Here is an 18,921-nt window from a genome sequence, read left to right as displayed (position 1 = left end):
GTTATTAATTTATTCTGCTTTTTGTGTAGTATCCTACTTTAATTTTTTATTAGTTTATATTCGTTTAGTAGAGGTGGCGGTAGCTACCGAAATTGTCATTAATATATTTGTAGAATTATTATTATTCATTATTCCTTATAATTTAATAATTTAAAATATCTGAATCTGCGGTACTTGAAAATATCATTTTAAATTTATTTATAATAATTTTATAGGTATAATCCATATAAATAAACTTTGTAGATGCTAATTCACAACAACAGTGTTTTTGTTTACAATCTTTGTAAGGTTTAAATTGGTAAACAAATATTGAATTATAAATTCCTTTTTTCTACTCGATTATATTTTATAAATTACTCATAAAATACCAAACTATAATAATTTATATTCTTTTACATCTTTACAACAAACCAGATTTAAAATTGATGAATCACGATGACGTCATTAAACCTTGGGATGACGTAAGCCCGCTAATATTACCGCATCATGGATGACTGATGTCGGAGCCATATGCTGAGTTCAAGATTTTGTTTTACGCCATGACCTTTAGATTTAATTTAGAATTTCTATTTGTTTATTCTTATAATTCGAAAATACTGCAAAGGGAAGAATATTAACCATATTAAAAAAATATATTCTTATAAAAGAGTTGAGTTCTTAAAGTAATCTAAATTTTTATATTTTTTGTTTATATTATTTATATTAAACCAATTATTAAATTGTATATTTACTTATTTTCATGCGCACTTACGAGTATACTGCATAAATGCAACATCATGCTCCTATTTTGTTTTTACGGGCATATCTAACAATGTTAAAAAAAGGTAAACAAACGAAATACAGAATATAATATGGCGATTAGCATTTTAAAATATACGTCTTTAATTTTAAAGAAATTTGTTATTCAATATTATTTAAAAAGAGAATTTGTTTGAAATGACACATTTGTAGGAGGGGTTTGAGGAAAGAAGTTAGTATCGGACATTGGTAAGCGGGGCGATTGTGAAGTGAAGAGGGGGACCAGTACCGGATTCGCCCAGATAGTAATATACGAAAAAGCGAATCACAAAGTTTTGGCTGTGTACACACACAAATGACAATAGTTGAACACACTTAAGAAACTTATTACGAAATTATTTATATAGCGACTATACCTATAACATAATTGCATAGGCTTTAAAATTCCATAATGAAATAATAGGTACACATACAGTAAAAAAAATAAAGATTACCCATGAACGAACATATAAAACACGCTGTATTTTTCTGTCGCCTTGTCACAAAAAAAATTGGCCAACGCAAGTACATGTAATACTTATACAGAGTGGGCCAAACAAAAGAGTCCACCTCGATATTTGGCAGTATTTATTAGATTTTAAGGAAATAAAAAAACAGGTCAATTTTTGATCTATAAGGAGGACACGTTTTTACGGTCATACATCTGTCATTTGTCAACCCCTTCCATTCCACTTCCCCACCCCTTATTTTTAAATAGGGAATAATAGGGGTCGTCTGCTAGCTCGTTTGAAAGGTTATTCAATTCTCTATTCAGTAATATCAACATTAACATAATTATTTATATAGGGTGTCCAAGAAAAAAATATTGTAATTCAATTAATCGTCACAAAAATAAGAATGTATGTAATTTATTTAATTCAAGATACATTCTACTGCTGTCACAAAACAGAAAAAAATGTTTTGTGATAAAAATACATTGCTTTTCCCTTAATTTCAATGTTCAAGCTGCCACGCATCTGCCTCTTGGTAGGTTGAATATTTAATTTAAGCAACAAACAATGTTTATTTATCAAATTAACATTTTTTTTCTGTCCGCAGTAGAATGTATTCTGAGTTAAATAAATTACATACATTCTTCTTTTTTTGTCAATTAATTTAATTCAAAATAAAATTTCTTGGGCACCCCGTGTAAATGATTATGTCAATGTTAATATTACTGAATAGAGAATTGAATAACCTTTCAAATGAGCTAGCCCTATTCCCTTTTTAAAAGTAAAGGGTAGGGGAAGTGGAAGGGAAGGGGTTGACAAATGACAGATATATGTACCATAAAAATGTGTCCCCCTTAGATCAAAAATTGACCTATTTTTTTATTTCCTTAAAATTTGATAAATGCCTACTGCCCAATAGTGGGGTGGACTCTTTTCTTTGACCCACTCTGTATAAGCTGTTCTTATAGTACTGGTACTAGTTCATTATTTTCTGGGACATAAAAAAGATGTGTTTAATATGATCGCTCATGGGTAATCTTTCATTTTTCCTACTATATGTAACACTGCATAACAATAAGATATATCTTTAGACACGCTTTATTCTAACTCGGATTCCCTTCCACGTTAAGAATCAAATCTGTACACCGCACCACTGAGGTTTATCTTTTAAGTGGATTAAGTTTTAAATTTAAATTAAATTAATCGACATAATATAAAATCAGTACAAATTACTGCATATGCAGATGATGTAGCTCTCATAATAGGAGCAAGCAATTAGGACTAATGCAAGTGGTCAAGGGAATTGATCCTGAGGTACGAAAAAGAGGGCTTCAAATAAGCGAAATAAAAATCAAATACATTTACATGCTAAACAAAGTGTTCTTTGGACCTGATACCAAGTATAAGGTCCAAAGGACACCTGAGAATGAAAATATTGTCGCAATTTTGTAGTAGACAACTACATCATAGAATATGTGGATATCTCCACATATCTGGGCACAGAAATCAACACAGAATCGTAGTTACTACTAATAAAAGGTCGATGACATCGAAATTATTAGACAAAAGAATAAAAAAGCCTACAGAGCAATAATTAGAGCCGTAGTAATGGTTAAATCTCTATGGTTTTGAGACCTGGGTAATGACAAAAATATATCGTAGAATGAAGTAAACACTTCTGTTGTATGTAGGTATATAAATTCCGTGCAAATTCCGAGCAAGGATGACATACATCCACATGTGATATATTTTTAATCTTAAGACATCGACTTATTGTCGATTACTATACAGCTCATAATGTAGTAATAATGTTATTTTGAGGTTTTACACCTATTCAAGTGGCTAGTTTCAATTACTTGTACACTGGACGTTTACACTGAGGATGGTCAGTTTGACCCAAAACGTTTTGTTGTACTTCCACGCCCTTGTGGATAAATTTTAAGAATTTTTTAATAAATTTATATACCTACATACAACAGAAGTGTTTACTTCATTCTACGTTGTCTTAACAAAGGTATACAGCCAACTACAGGGTTTACCCTTTTAAAGTTTTACAAAAATATATGATGCGTAACTCAAGATATTCGAGAAAGAGATACTGAGAAAAATATACGGCCCGGTGCAAGACGAAAACAACAGATGGAGAATAGGGAGAAAATAGGGAGAAACGACGAGATTAATGAATTGAATGAAGGACATGGTATTGTAAAATTTGTTAAAAGTCAGAGTCAAGGTTGGGACATATCCAGAGACAAGAAGATATAAAATCAACAAAGAATATATTACAATGACAGCCGAAAAGAAGACGAGAAAAAAGAAAGACCTAGAACGAGATGTATGGATGAAGTAGAAGACGACGTAAAAATTATGAATGTAAGACAATGGAGGAGAAGGGCATAGTAGGGGTCTGAATTGAACGGTACAGACAGGCAAAGACCATCCAGGGTTATGATGCTAAAAGAAGACGCAGATAAGAACATATAATATAATCTTATTAATAAAATTGAGTATAGAATGTGGTGTGTTCCTTCCTTTACGAAATCAACAATATTAGAGGATTTATCAGAATCAGAATAAATCTGTAGTTATTTGAAATAAAAAGAAACAAGCATACAATTTACAAATTATAAAGGTGCCGGTGGAAATGGCGTCTATTCACCATATTATAGTCGGTGTATGAAAGAGAAATTATTCGAATAATTTCGAATACATACTTTCTCTCTCATACATCGACTATAATACTGCGCATAGGCGCTATCCCCACCAGCACCTTTAGAATCTGTGCACTGTACATGTGTACATGCCTGTACCTTTTTATGGTACAAAAATTAAGGTTTTTGATAAATACAGGTTATATTTACAAAGGAAAGATAACTGATAACAATATTATATTAACCTCACTCACACAAACGCACAAACTATTATTTCACCAAGGGCCTTAATGACGTGTTGCGGAGAAAGGACTTTTATCATCTATCGTGGGCGCTAACGTGTTTTGCGTCAACTCTGGGAATCAAGCAACACTCAGGGTACATTAGTTTGTTCTCAGCATGTGGAGCTTTGGAATGACCATTAATTCCCTCTCTTCTTGTGGGACCAGCAACTATTTATCTGGAAACTATAGAAGTAGATCCGGAAACTAGTATAAGATGAAAAAGAATTATTGAAAAGTGTCCAGCAAAACCGCAATTTATCAGCAAGGACTGTAAAGGCATGGAGAGTAAACATGAGCAACACAATGAGGAAAGGGTTTAAGTATCTGTCAAATCAAGCCTTCGACCCAAAAGAGACTCGATATCAGGCAGTATAATTCATGCAAAAGCAACAAACATAGATGTATAGCATTCACAAAGATCTTTCAGATCGCAGTCAGGTCTACGTCTACGATGCTAAACGACTCTTTGAATTACAATTTTACAAAAGACATGTTTGTTATGTTTGTTTATTTTTTGGCATATTCTCTCACCATATAAAATCTCTTCTTTGATTGAAAAGGATAGGTTAAAGATAAAATCTTTAAAAATATCTTAAAACCTAAATGGTAGTGTCATCGTGTCCTATGTATTTGAAGCAACTCTGTATTTTTTCATTTCTATGCCAATTTTGATGAATGCTGGTAATAAATTTTGCACTGTCATCTTAGCCGAAAATATTGAGGATCTTTAGAGACTGGTGACCAGAAGATCGGAGTGTGGACAAGAATACGGTCTAACAATGAACATCAAGAAGACCAAATTCATGAGAATATCGAAAACTCAAAGAAATAACGAGAATCTTAAATGCATATTATCTTAAAACAATGATCAGCTCCACAGGTGATTACTTCCAGGAAATCAAAATCATAATAGAAAATGCTAGAGCAAATTGTAACAAAGTGAGCTAAGTAACAAAATGGCTAAGAGTTAGGTTGGCTAGGTGCTACGTTTTCTCGACTTTGTTTTATGGAATGGAGGCTTGGACCTTGAGTGCGGCATCAATGAAAAACTAGAATTATTCGAGCTGTGGGTGTACAGAAGAATTCTAAAAATGTCGTGGACAGAACACAAACAAAGGTTTTAAGAAAGATGAATAAAGAAATGGAAATCTTAAATATCATTAAAACAAGAAAAGTAGACTATCTCGGACATATTACACGTGGAGAGAGACAACTTATTCCAATTAGTTTCCAAGTTTCATGGAAAAAGAAGCATAGTAAGACGCAAAATATCGTGGCTGCGCAACCTGAGAGAATGGTACGGATGTATTTCAAATGAACTTCTCAGAGCAGCCATCTCTAAATCCCGAATAGCTATGATGATTGTCGACCCCGTCGCGGAGAGCGCACTTGAAGACGAAGAAGATAATAATTTTGTATATATTATGTCTTTTGTAATAATATTATATAAATTATGTCTTTTCCTGAATGTTTAGTGAATTGTTGGGTAATGGACTAAAAACGTTTCATCTAGGTTTTTTTTTATTTTTTTGCATTAAATTTGCATTACTCACAAATCTCCAACTCAGCTGAAAATTTAAAGCGGCGTATCAATTTCGCGAGGTTGCTGCGCGCGGCCTTTCTCGCGAGGCAAACTTTGCGGTTGTATCGCGAGACTCACCCTCATGATTTTAATTTAAATTTGGTATCCACTTTCCGCGGCAACATGCCGCGCGCCACATCCTTGCGAAATGGATACCCCGCTTTAGATACCACAAATTATGATCAGGGTTTTACAACTTTCATAATAGATTTACTTTTTCGATGAGGACGGAATGGATGATAAGACCGAAAATAAAACTAGGAATGTTTTTATTATTTTAAAATTTATATACTCCAAAGTCCAAAGTAAACGAGTGAATCATCATATTATTTGTCTACCTCCAATCATCAATTCTCCGACCCTCCGTGATCTTTCTGATTTCTGATTGTCATGACATTTTGGCGAATGCTGTCTTTATTTTTGCTGTTTTCATGCAAATAATAATAGTGGATCCTGGGAATTTTTGTCAGTTCTTCTATCTGACGGGGCCCCTGCGAGTGGGGATGCTCTCTGGGTATTCGTAGCACCTATACCCAGAGAGTAGCAGACATACCTGCCGTGAAACAAAAATCCCATGAAAATGGTGAATATTAATTTATGTTTAAGGTTGCTAACGTGGTAGGGGAGACCGGGACTGGTTGACGCATTTTTTACATTTTTGTACCTAGATGCTAAATTAAAAGATTTAGTACAACTTTTTGCTCAATATATGAAAATTTAATCTTTTGCGCAGGAGATATTCTAAAAATAAACATCTTACAGACGGTACTTTATGTTCAATTTGAGAAAGAAAAATGTATGTCACTGTGCGCCATCCAGCCCCGCCACGAGGTTGGTTGACGCAACCAGTGGCGTAACAAACGCCGTCGGGGCCCCCCCGCAGAATTTGAAATGGGGCCCCTTTTAATCCGGGAGCAGTCGCGCCGTTAGAAAAAATCCAACTTTTTATCATTTTCCGTGATAACTTAATGAACAATTTTGCAACATAACTTTCCACTTGTAAGTGCCTCGAAGAAGATTGTAGTAATGCTTAGGATTTTTTTTTTAATTTTTTTTAATTTCATTTTTATTTTTTTTGTGGAATTTATGGCTTTGGTGGGAACCAATTAGTTTTAAAATTGTTAGAAATAGATATTTTTAACATAACAAGCAAACAAAAATATTATAAAATTGAAATTTGTTTTAAATTTGTATTGTTAGATTTTGTTCTACGCGCGACTGCTCCCGCGTTAAACAATTACTAAATACGACTTATTTAACAAAAACTTTTTTATGTTAGCGTTATCATTCACTGTTTATAACAACTTACATTTCTCATCTTTATCGGTATACAGACCCATTCCAAAAAAGTGTGTTTGCGTAGCTTGGAACTTATGGGAAACTTTTTTATTACATATCTATATTACGAAAAAAAGTTATTCTTCATAAAATGCTCTGCATGGTATAAAACCTAAGTTGCAATAATCAGATATTAAATGTTATTGATTTTATACGAGGTACAATATAAAAAATATTAATTTCGCACAGTAGTAGGTACCTAGACCGCCTTTATATTTTACAATATTGAAAAATTTTATTATAAGAAGTTGTTCGCAATTAAAAACTATGTTTAAATATGCAATTATATCATTCCAGTTGAAATATTGTGAACTATAAAGGTACTTAACTCTTAGAGAGAAATTCATATTTTTCGACATACCTCGTATAAAGTTGGTAAAATCTGATATATTACGATTGAATCTTCGTTTTGAGATAATGCAGAGCTTTTTATAAAGAATCTGATGAGAATTTTATAAAGAATTTTTTCGTAAAATTAAAAAATTTTTAATAAAATAGTTATTATAATTATTGTAATAAAATGATGTTGGTTATCGGTAAATTGAGAAATATTTGGAAAAATTAATTTTTTATTTACAAGGATGTAATTACATATTAAAATTAAAATCGTATATTGTTAAATATAAAAGTAGGTACTTTATCCTTGAGTTAAATTCCGATTTTTTGACTTACCTCGTATAAAATTGATAAGCTTTGATATCTGATGGTTTATCTGGCTTATTTTGTATCTCAGATTTAAGAGACCATTCAGAGCATTTCATGAAGAATAACTTGTTTCGTAAAATTGATAATAAAAATGTTTCCCATATGGTTCGAAGCCACGCAGACATACTGTATAAGTGCTCAAAAAAATTTATTTTGAATTTTCAAATTGTAATGTCTGACAGGGCCGTAACTACCATTGGGGCAACCGGGGCAGTGCCTCGGGGCCCCCGGCGAAGGGGGCCCCGCGATTGTAATCGCGTTATACTGCCTATAGGCAATAAAAACCTACATTATAGCCGAAGAATGTAAGTAACATTATATGTAGTATATTTTTTATGAAAACAGAAAAGATGTTATATTGATGGTAAATATTTAGCTTAAAATAATGTGATTTCAAATTTTTTTGTGTTGGTCAACTAAAATAGCAATATGTAGGCAGGTACAGGAAACTTCAGTCATGGAGTACATTAAAATGCGTTTTCAAGTGGTTAAATATCAATTTTCCCGGACTCCTTCTGCACAGGGTGATTAACCCCAGACCTCCCGGTAGGGGGCCCCCAGATCACGTTTTCCCCGGGGCCCCTTAACATCGTACTTATGGCCCTGATTGAATGACATGTTCGAATTCAGTATAATCAAAAAGCAAATAGAAACATTTTTGAACAAAGTAAAATGATGAATTCGCCGATATCTTTTAAAATTATTTAATATAAAACAGTTTTATTGTTTTAAGAATTAATAAACAATTAGAGGCATCTGTGAGTAGAACTTTTCACTTTAAGATAAGATATATAAACTAACAAAAAATGTATTAGAAAAATATAAGCTTCTTTGATTTTTTCCGAAACCGAAACAATGCAAGCTTTTTTACATTGACTCCCCTAAAGCGTAAGTGTTATAATTTCCTTATCTTACCGTTTATCTGTTGAGAGATTGTCCAATGATTACCTACACAAGAAAAGTCGTCAATAATTGTTAAATAAATGCGTACCAAACTGATGCAACTATAACCATAAAACAACACAAACATAAATAACATTCAATGCAAACAACCAATATGAAATTACTGGCGATAATATTGTATCGAAATACTAAAAGTAGGTAAAGAACAGAGAGAAAGAAAACCCATTTTTAGATTTAAAAATATTGTTCTTAAATTCGGCAAATTGCAATTCTAATATCTTTCAATAGTCACGTACAAAGCATTATATAGGTAGTTTATTGTCGCTGCCATAAAATTTCGGTAGGCCGGAAGGGATTCAGTTTCTAGATATTATGAGATGATTCACTTGGCAAATACCTACGTCTAGTTAGAAACTTTTACATTTTTAAATTTAAACAGACAACGTAAAAATAATATAACAATAACAGATTTTTACATAATATCAGATGACAAGATGGGGCCCTTAAGCGATTGGGGCCCCCCCGCAAGCTTCACGCTGCGGGGCCCTCTGTTACGCCCCTGGACGCAACACATGGGGTTGGTTGACGCCCATATTATAAAGTAACAAAACAACAAAATAAACAAAAACCTTATTATTCATGAAAAACGCTGGTGTATATAAAGTTCTAGAATCTAAATTTAACTCAAATAATAAATTAGGTATAATACCAACAGAATAAAATCTTTTCTTTTTTTACGTTTAAGGGCAACCAAATTTTAAATAAAATAAAAGTGATAAATCGTTTTTTTATTTATTGAAAAAGATTTAAATAAAAACTATATTACCAAATACATATTCTGTAAGAAAACTTAATTTCAGATAGTTAGTCGCCATTACAATTTATGCAAATAAAAAAAATTCCAGGATCACCAGCACAAGTTTGTGTGCCCACTTTTTGCAACTACATACATACTACATTTGTATCCACTTTTCTTATGTAGCTCTACTTTGATACGTGTCTAAAAAAAGAGACCGAAGCATTCTTCACCCTCCGAGTCTATGTCTTTAACAACTTTCCTCTTTTTCGTTTCTTTGATTCTGCTTTCTTATCTGGGCAAATGCTTCTCTTTAAGAGTTTTACTATTATTTTACACTTCTTCAAGAGCTTTTTTTTATTGGAGTGTCGGTTAAAATTACTGCCTCTCGCTTCCTTCCTTTATATTTTGCATCCTGATTTCTAGCCGCTGCCTTTGGTAGTGGTTTCAAAAGGAACGGACTCAGCGGAGGAGAGTTCTCTTTTTGATTTTGCATTGATTTTTGTTGTAAGATTACTTTTAGAAGGATCAAGTTCCTTTGAGCACAACTTCGATCCTTCATCAGGTTTGCTCAAAGATATTTCAATATTTTTGGGAGCATCACCTGCCTTCAAACAATCTGGTTGCAGCTGTTCTTTGGATTGGTTTGACAGTTTTCTGGGATTTTCAAAACTTGAAGGTTCTCTCTTTGGCAGTCTTTGTTATGGATTTTCCATACCTAAATGTATTTTATCTCACTAACTGCTCTTAACATAATATTTGGTGTAGTTTTACCTTTTTTCGGACTTCCTTTTAAAAGGGCGCATTTCCTAAAGCAAAATTATGTCAAATTAGTAAAACTATACTATTTATGATCGGGGAAGGCTAACGCATGCGTCAACCAGCCCCTCATCGAATGCGTCAAGCAGCCCCAGAGCACATGTTTGGATATTTATGGTAATCGACTCCGACTCTATATTAATTAATTTTTGGAAAATAAAATGATTGTATCTTATAGTAGTAGTTCCAAGCTTCAATGAAACCAAATAACGATTATCTTTAAAAATGGGATTTCTAGAACAAAAATATATGATAATAAAAATTTACTCATCACTGTAAAAATACTACAAAACGCTCTGCAAGCAAGCAAGCAATTTGATTTAACCCGACCTGTGGGAATGTCCACCCTCTCGAAAGAGTACATTCGGGTGTAACAATTCATTGGGGCGAGGTGTTTTGACCCGAGTATATACAGGGATCACCCCACCTCGCTCCAATGCCCCAGGCCATCCCTTTCCCCCCATAGCACGCTGATGCGCGATGGGGGCACAACTATCGTAGCCAAATGCTCTTCACAATGGAATCCTGGGTAATAAGATTCCATTGTGGTACCCTAATCGAATGCAAAAAACTAGGCCAGCGTGATGCGCTCTATGCCTTTATCTTCTTTCTTACTTATCCGCGGAACTAAAAATTGCTTGCTTGGGCCCCGAGTCATCGTGCTGAGCCCTGGTGGGCTCCGCCCGATGACTCGTTGCTCGAGTTTGTATGTGTTTTATGGTTTTTTATAATTTTTTTGGGGGCTTTCGCCATTTTTTTATTTTATTTATATTTTTTTGGGGGCTTATGCCCTTCTGTAATTTTCTAAAATTCACTTACCTTAGAGGCGGTCGTGGTACTTGATCTTCGTATGTAACGCTGTCTTCGGCACTTGTTTTCGAGCTACGAACTCACTACTATCACTTATCACTTTTGTACTCTTATCCCACTATTTGTTGCTTCGGACGTCCGTGCTTCCATCGGTGGAACTCATCATACCTTAGCGTCTCTCGCAGTATGTAATTTGGGTGGTGCTCCAGTTCCGCGAATTTGGTCCTTGCCTTATCTGTCATGATTTCGGTGACTCTCACCTGTTGGAGTTCTCTGAACAGGAATCTTTCAGCTACATATCTTGGGACTCTGGCGGCCTCCCTCAAGCTGTTGTTGTGGGCTGCTTGGATCTTCTTCTTGTGTGTGTTACTTACATGTCCCCATGCGAGAGACGCGTATGTTAATACCGGTAGGATTATACTATTGATCAGTCTTAACCTTGTTTTCAGTCTTAGTTTGCTTTTCCTGCCTGTGAGTCCTCTTAGTGTTGCTTTTGCTATGTTGGCCTTTCGGACTGTGGCTTCTACTTGCTTTTGGAAGGTTAATCCTTTGTCCATGATGACTCCTAGGTATTTAGCTTCGTTTTTCCACTCGATGGGTCTGTTCTGCAACGTCAGCTGTTCCTCTGGCTGTTGTCTTCCTTTCTTGTATAGAACCGCTTGCGTTTTATCTGAGTTGATGGCTATCTTCCATTTTATACTCCATTCTTCTATTTCTTCTAACGCTGTTTGCAGGTTGGTCACTGCTATATCTACATTTCTATGTTTGGCCGCTATCGCTGTGTCGTCGGCGTAGAGGCTCATGAGGGTACCTGGTGTTCTAGGTACATCAGCGGTGTATATCGTGTACAGCAGGGGTGACAGGACCGCTCCCTGGGGTACTCCAGCTTCCGGGTTTCCGAGCTCGGACAGGACTTGTCCTATCCGAATCCTGAAAGTCCGGCCGTCTAAGTACGACGAGATTAGTCTCGTCATCGCCCCGCTGTACCCGTAATCACGCATTTTGTATAAGAGCCCCTTGTGCCAGACTCTATCGAACGCTTTACTTACGTCCAGGAACGCTGCTCCAGTGTACTGCTTGTCGTTGAAACCAGCTGCTATGTACTCGGTTAGTCTGAGTACTTGTAGCTCGCTGGAGTGCTCTGCTCTGAATCCGAATTGAGCTTCTGGGATGATATTTAGCCTGTTCGTTTCCGCTTGCAGTCTGCTTAGAATGATTCTTTCCACTATCTTGCTGATTGCTGGAAGTAAGCTGATTGGCCTGTAGTTCTGCGGGAATGTGTGGTTCTTTCCAGGTTTTGGGATCATGATGACATGGGCCTCTTTCCATCTGTTTGGGAATATCTTGTATCTTAGTATCGCGTTCACTATGTTTGTGAAGTACACTATAGCTTTTCTGGGCAAATATTTTAGGGCTCTGTTTGTTATTTCGTCTAAGCCAGGCGCTTTTCTCGGCGAACTGTTTTTGATGTGTTCGTTGATTTCTTCCGGTGATGTTGGGGGAATGAAGTCCTCTGGGTCTTCTGGTCCTTCTTCTTGTTCTTCAACTTCTTCCAGGAAGTCGTCGTCTTCGTCTTGGTGGTAGTTTAGGTCGCATTCCCTTTCGAGTGTAGCCCTCATCGCCTCTGCTTTATCCTCTATGGTGTATACCATACCGTGTCTTCCATGTAGTGGGGGGATGGGTTTTCTGTCGCTTCTCAACATTTTCTGGAGTTTCCACACATTTTTCATTTTTGAGTCTTTTTCTTCCGTCTCTTGTACAAAGTTGTCCCATTTTTTACTACGGTGGAGTTGTAGGGCCGTTTTGACCTCTCTGTTTAAAATATTTGCCCAGGATTTGTCTACTCGATTTCTTGTTCTTCTTGCTGTTTGTTTTGCTCTATTTTTTTCCCTTATCAAATCTTGTGTTTCTTGTGGAATATCTTTGAACCTTCCCATGTAGATCTCGACTTCTTCCTCTGTTGTGCTGCTTCTGATTGCCTCTTGTATGATGTTTTCGAGTTCTAGGACTTTTCCTTCTATTTCTTCTGGATTGTTTATCACTGGCACTATATTTATTCCTTCACTTACTAGTCTTTTGTAGTTTGTCCACTTTATTTTCTTTTTTGTTCTCTTTGGTGGGTTTGTCTCTTCCCATGTTCCGATCTCTAGTAGGATGGGGTGGTGGTCAGTTGATCCTTCGTCCAGCGTAATTAATTCTGATTGCAGTCCTAGGTTTTTGGCCACAACTATGTCGATATGGGTTGGAAGTCCATTTCCTGGGTAGTGGGTAGGTTCTTCTGGGCCCATTGCTATTGTGTTTTCATTGTTTTCTATGTATCTATTTAGTAGTCGTCCGTTTCGGTTCGTAGCTCTGTCGTTCCAGATGGGGGATCTTGCATTCAGGTCTCCTATTATGATGGATGGTTCGGCGATGTTTAGGAACGCATCTAGGTCATCGTCCATTAAAGGGTCTTGTGGTCTTACGTAAGCTGATGTGATTCTTACTGCTCCTTGCCTCATTTTCACTTCTACTGTTGTAGCCTCCATGTTGACCAGTGGTGGAGTCGTGAAACTGGTGTGTCTGATTCCCTTTTCTACTAAGATGGCCGTTCCTCCTGATCTTCTGGTGTGGTCGTTCCTGTAAACATCGTATCCAGGGAATTTTAAGTTAAAGTTGTTAGTTAACTTGGTTTCCTGGATTGCTACGATGTCCATCTCGTATCTACTTGCGATTTCATCCATGATGTTCTGGTTTGTTGATATTCCTCCTGGATTCCAGGAGCCTATCCTCAAGTATCCCCTGTCTGTCAGCATTACTTCTGTGCCTCCCTGGTGCTTAATATGACCTCTTTGACTACCCTAGTCACTATTCTGACTAAGTAGTCCTCGTCAGGGATCGCTGTTTGTTGTTGTTGTTGTGCGTTCTGCGCGGCCTGGGCGTAGGATATCCCGGTGGCTTGCTTGTGGCTGTTGTTGTGGCCTCCTTGGTGGGGGTCTTCCCCATGTAGGGCATCTGGGGCATCCTCTGTAGCTGGCCGGGTGGCTGCCTTGACAATTGGCACAAGTGGCTTTGACTTCTCTGGCCCTCTTGCATTGTTTCGTGGGGTGGTCCTCACCGCATTTGACGCACCTAGGGTCCTTGTGGCACGCGTTCTGGGCGTGGTGGTATCCCTGGCAGTTGAAGCACTGCGTTGGTCCTGTCGATTTTCGAAGGTCTTCTACCACGACCTTCATATGGCACAAGTTGGTGATGCGCCTCGCCGCCTCGACGTCCTCCTTGTTCAGGGTTATGACGAACATTGGAAGTTGTCGTCTTGGACCTGATCTCGTCGACATGTTTTTTGCAGCTTGGCAGTCGATGTTGTACTGCACTGCTATGTCGTTTTTGATTTCCTCTTCTGTCGTGTTGGTGGGTAGCCCTCTTATTACCATTTTTGGCTTGACTTCCTCTTCGAATGGGAAGGCTATCCACTGGAGTCTCCTGTCTTTCAGTGACTTTGCATATTCTTCGATGATATGCGTCATCTTTCTGTAATCATCTGGGCTATTCGCCTGGATGAGGGTTTCTCGTCCGGTCCTGGAGATCCTGTTGGTAGTGATCACTTTTTGTGATTGGGCTATTTTGAGGATAGCCCCTGTTTCGCTGACGCTCTGTAATTTTATTACAGGCGGTTTTCTTGCACGGGTTACCTGTTGTTCAGGTAACGCGGTGTTCTCTTCTTCCTGGTTTGTCTCCATGTTCGTCTCTGTAACACTGGGGTGCCGTGCGGCAGGCGCATCTCCACTTGTGCTTGTAGTTGGGTGGATGGGGGGTGGTCCTCGGGGCAGATTATAGGAATCCTGCGCTTTTGGTGAAGCGGCACTCATGGCGGATTTTGCTTTATCTTCCCATGTTCTCTTCTCGTCTTCTGGGAGTGGTGGGAATTCCTCTCTGTTCTTTGGAGTTTGGCCTCTGATTTTTTGGATCCTTTCGCCCGCTGACGGCTTTTTGGCTTCAGGGATCGGCTGCTGAGTTTCAGAAACTGGCTTCTGTTGGGTTTCTGCGATTGGCCTCTGTTGAGTAGTGTCAGTAACTGGCTGGGAAACTACTGGAGTTTGGCTCCGTGCGTGTGCGAGGAGGTCCTCGAAGAATATTCTTTGGGCTGTCAATTCTCCCCTCAATTGTTTAATTTCTTCAGACATCCTGGCCATCTCGCTATTCATTCCGTTTATAACTGTCATTTGTTGATCTCTCTGTGCCGTCACTTCGTCCAGGAGTTTCCTCAAATCGCCGTCTTGGTTCGTCTTGGTTATTTTCTCCGACATAACCTCTGCCTCACCGTCGCTTTCTTTTCCACGCTTGGTGGTACCTCTGTTGGTTTCTGCTATCTCGTCTTCCATGGGCTCCTCTTTTTTCTTCTCTTCTTTCCTCGTTTCTTCCTCACTCTTTTTCTTCTTTTCCCTCTTCTTCCTCTTGTCGCTGCTCTTTGGCTGTTTGAAGCCGTCTTTCTCGTCCATGGATGAGGATGAGTACCCCTCGTTATCAGTCTGCAGGTGCTGAAACAGGTTAGAGCCCACTTTGCGTGGGCTCTCATTAATTGGCGGGGGTTGCGCCATGGATCGGGGCAGTGATCGAGACCTAGCTCGATCAGTTGGTTGGGGGCGAACGGTCCTAATTTTGGATGAAGCCTTTTTGTCTACCGATTGGCCCGACACCACATCGGTTTCAGGGTTGGCTCCCTGCACAATTTCGCGGTTGTTCACGTACCCAGACAGAACTGAGTACGGGTTCCACTTGAGTTTCTCGATCTACTGACCTAGGGGCCGGGGCTGCATCGATGTAGTTTCACAAAAGCTACACCCTGCAGTGTCGAGGTGCAGTGTTTTAAACTACACCCTTCCCTTACGGAGGCACAGTAGATATCCCGTAGCGGGCTCCCGTCGAGCCCGCCTTGCTTCTTCTGCTAACCGATCTCTAGCTGCGGCGTCTCAGAGAATCCAATAAAATAAAATTCCCTAAGTTTCACCACATCCAGTCGATCGGCCTTTGCCTCTCCTTCTTGCCTAAGGCTTAGAAGTGCACGATTTCGCTATCACGCTTACATTCGTGATGGAATGAAAATTCCTGCTAGTCGTACAACCTCTTTCACCGTTGGCTCCTCGTCGTCTTCTCGCCTCGGAGAGTGAAAACGCTCAACTGTTACCTCGCTTACATTCGAGGTAGGACTAAGAAGTCCCCAGCCGAACAATCCCCACTACTCGTTGGCTTCTCTTCGCTGCTTCTCTGCTCCGCTCCGCTCGCACGCGTGTTACTAGTCTAGTGGTCGGCACTAGACTAGGACTTACTAAAGCGTATACAAAACGCTCTGTACAGACTGTACACCCTTTTATAGTTATCGCGCCAAACTGAAACTACCTTCCGAGAGTGCGGTTTATGGGGAGCCTTGGAACTTGTGTAAACGCGTGATTGCCAAGTTTCTTAGTTTTAAGAAAATCGCACGGATCGTCCTTCCCACTGTTCCAACATGAATTGTGATCTTTCGGTGACGGTATCATGATTATCATTTCAGTAATCGGGCAAATGCATAATGTGCTGGTTGGACTGACTTGCGCACTAGGATTTAATTCTTTAAATTTTTTGAGGATTTGATCCCCTAAAAGCACACAAGCTGTCACCAACAAAAATGACAAATATATGATAATGGTAGATAAATCAGTTATCAGTCAGATAACCGTTCCAACATCGGTTTCCAAATTACCGTCATGGGACGATAACTGGGGATACAACTACGAACATGCGAACAAGAAACGGTACAAGTAGTTTCGTGACGGTTTCTGGACCGTCCAAAAGTTCATGTTGGAACAAACCTTATGATGATAATGACCCAAATGATCAAGAATCTTAACAACGAATAGCAGATCTATAAGAAATAAATCTGCGATAAATAAGAAAGCAGTAATTATAAGAAATAATCTTATCCCATAGACTAGAGGCGATACCATCAGAAGCGAAGTCGAACGGGAGATTTATAACCAAGAAGTAGTTGTAGATCAAATCCCTAATGAAATACATGAGCAGATTCCTGAGTTTGTCATACTAGAAACTCAACCTGATAATACCCAACAGGGCAACAACCAGTTTTACGATAGCCTGGTCTTGTAAGCGAAATGGTACGTGGTACGTGTCGTTAAAATTATGTCGTAGGAGCCCATGCATTGAAATATTTGCATATGCCAATTTACTGGGCAGTAAGAGAGTTGAAAATGAACTACTGACTGAGGATATCCAGATTCGTCGTGGAGTGCGCCAAGGGTGTATTTTATCACCATTGTTATTTAATTTATATAGTGAAGCCATCTCAGAATTAGCGTTGGCCGAAGTCAATGAATGCCTAATAATAAACGGTGAGCCACTTAATAATATAAGATATGCTGACGATACCGTACTTCTAGCGGGAACACTGGAAGAATTGCAACACCTTGCTCAACAAAATCTTAAAAAAATCGATTACAATTTAATTACTTTTTTGCGTTGTAAATATTAAGCGATAACAATTAAATAATAAATTTAAAAATTACCGGTGAAAGTTGCATTAGTAATCCGACACCAGCGGGACACCAGCGAAGCTCAGAGCGTATTTATTATTTATATATTATTTAAATTTATTATTTAATTGTTATCGCTTAATATTTACAACGCAAAAAAGTAATTAAATTGTAATCGATCTTTTTTAAGATTTTGCTAATAATTTTGACATTCTATTGATAAAATATGAATTTCTTACTTCGGATACTTTGACAATTATCGTGTAGATGGCGCTAAGATTAATAGATTAATTTATAATTACATATTACGGAACATTAAAAAAACTTAAATTCAGTATTTAAAACGTAAGTATATTTAAGGTAAAAATATATACCACAGCTTTGACCAACTAATATTTTTTATAATTAATGTTTTTACTTTTAATTTTAAATTAATCACTTTGACATTTATGTCAAATTTCCGGTAAACGTTTACAGACTTGCCACTACTGGCGCTTGCAAATTTGTAAATATCCCCTCTACGTACGAGCTCACAGCGTATACCCGATTTTTTTAGAGGTAATCCATAAGGTATTTAGGTATAATACTTAATGTTTAAATACGTTTTTCTCAAAACTACTTTTGTGAGTTAGTGGATTTTCCCAGTACGCCCACGATGTATTTTTTGACTTAGTTGTATTCATTAATTCCAAGTTAGAGTAAGTAAGATTCACTTGAGAAAAGATGATTACCGGAGCAACGCAACCAATCAAAAGACCCTGAAATCTTAGCACAACTAACTTAGGGCAATTTCTTCCTCCATACAGTATTTTTAATTAAAATAACGCTCAAATCTGGAGAACTTCGTATAATAAAAACATTTCCTTTCGATAAATCGAATGAAAAGTGTATGATGTAAATACAAGGATTTTTTCTTTTGTGAATGAAGTTTGGGCATTGGGTTTGAAGCCGTCCCTGTTGACAAGCCAATATCTTGCTCGTGATCCGCCATTTCTGTGACGCGCACTTGTGTTCAGAACTCGTCCAGTGACGACCGCCCTAAAATTTTGACGTGGCTACTACGTATCTCCCGTTTATCCACTCCGATTGCAGCAAGTTGGTGACGACGAATACGTAACTGGTAAGTACCCAGCTGAAGAATAATAACATACCGACATGGACCAGACACCCTTTTGAAGTTTCTATATTTTCAAAATTTAGTTATTTATCCTTTTTAAAATATTAAGAAACGGTTTTGGGTTTTAAGCTATACTTGAAAATGTACGGAATATGGCGTCATATTGTACATTTGAATTTAA

General features: G+C 37.7%; 1 protein-coding gene across 6 annotated transcripts in view; it reads left to right on the top strand.

The window, feature by feature from the left end:
- The first annotated feature begins 18,608 nt into the window (after positions 1-18,608).
- The window catches only part of LOC114337108 (cyclic AMP response element-binding protein B), a 138,848-nt gene continuing 138,535 nt past the window's right edge, over positions 18,609-18,921 (top strand). For 5 of the 6 annotated variants that reach the window (XM_028287504.2, XM_028287501.2, XM_028287500.2 and 2 more), the window contains exon 1: positions 18,609-18,743. The gene's annotated coding sequence lies outside the window, so the exon portion shown is untranslated. The remainder of the gene's footprint in view (positions 18,744-18,921) is intronic. The other variant, XM_028287498.2, reaches the window with a different exon arrangement.

This window comes from Diabrotica virgifera, chromosome 2 (assembly GCF_917563875.1).
Source record: "Diabrotica virgifera virgifera chromosome 2, PGI_DIABVI_V3a".
Lineage (NCBI taxonomy): Eukaryota > Metazoa > Arthropoda > Insecta > Coleoptera > Chrysomelidae > Diabrotica > Diabrotica virgifera.
This window is presented reverse-complemented; position numbering and strand designations above follow the sequence as displayed.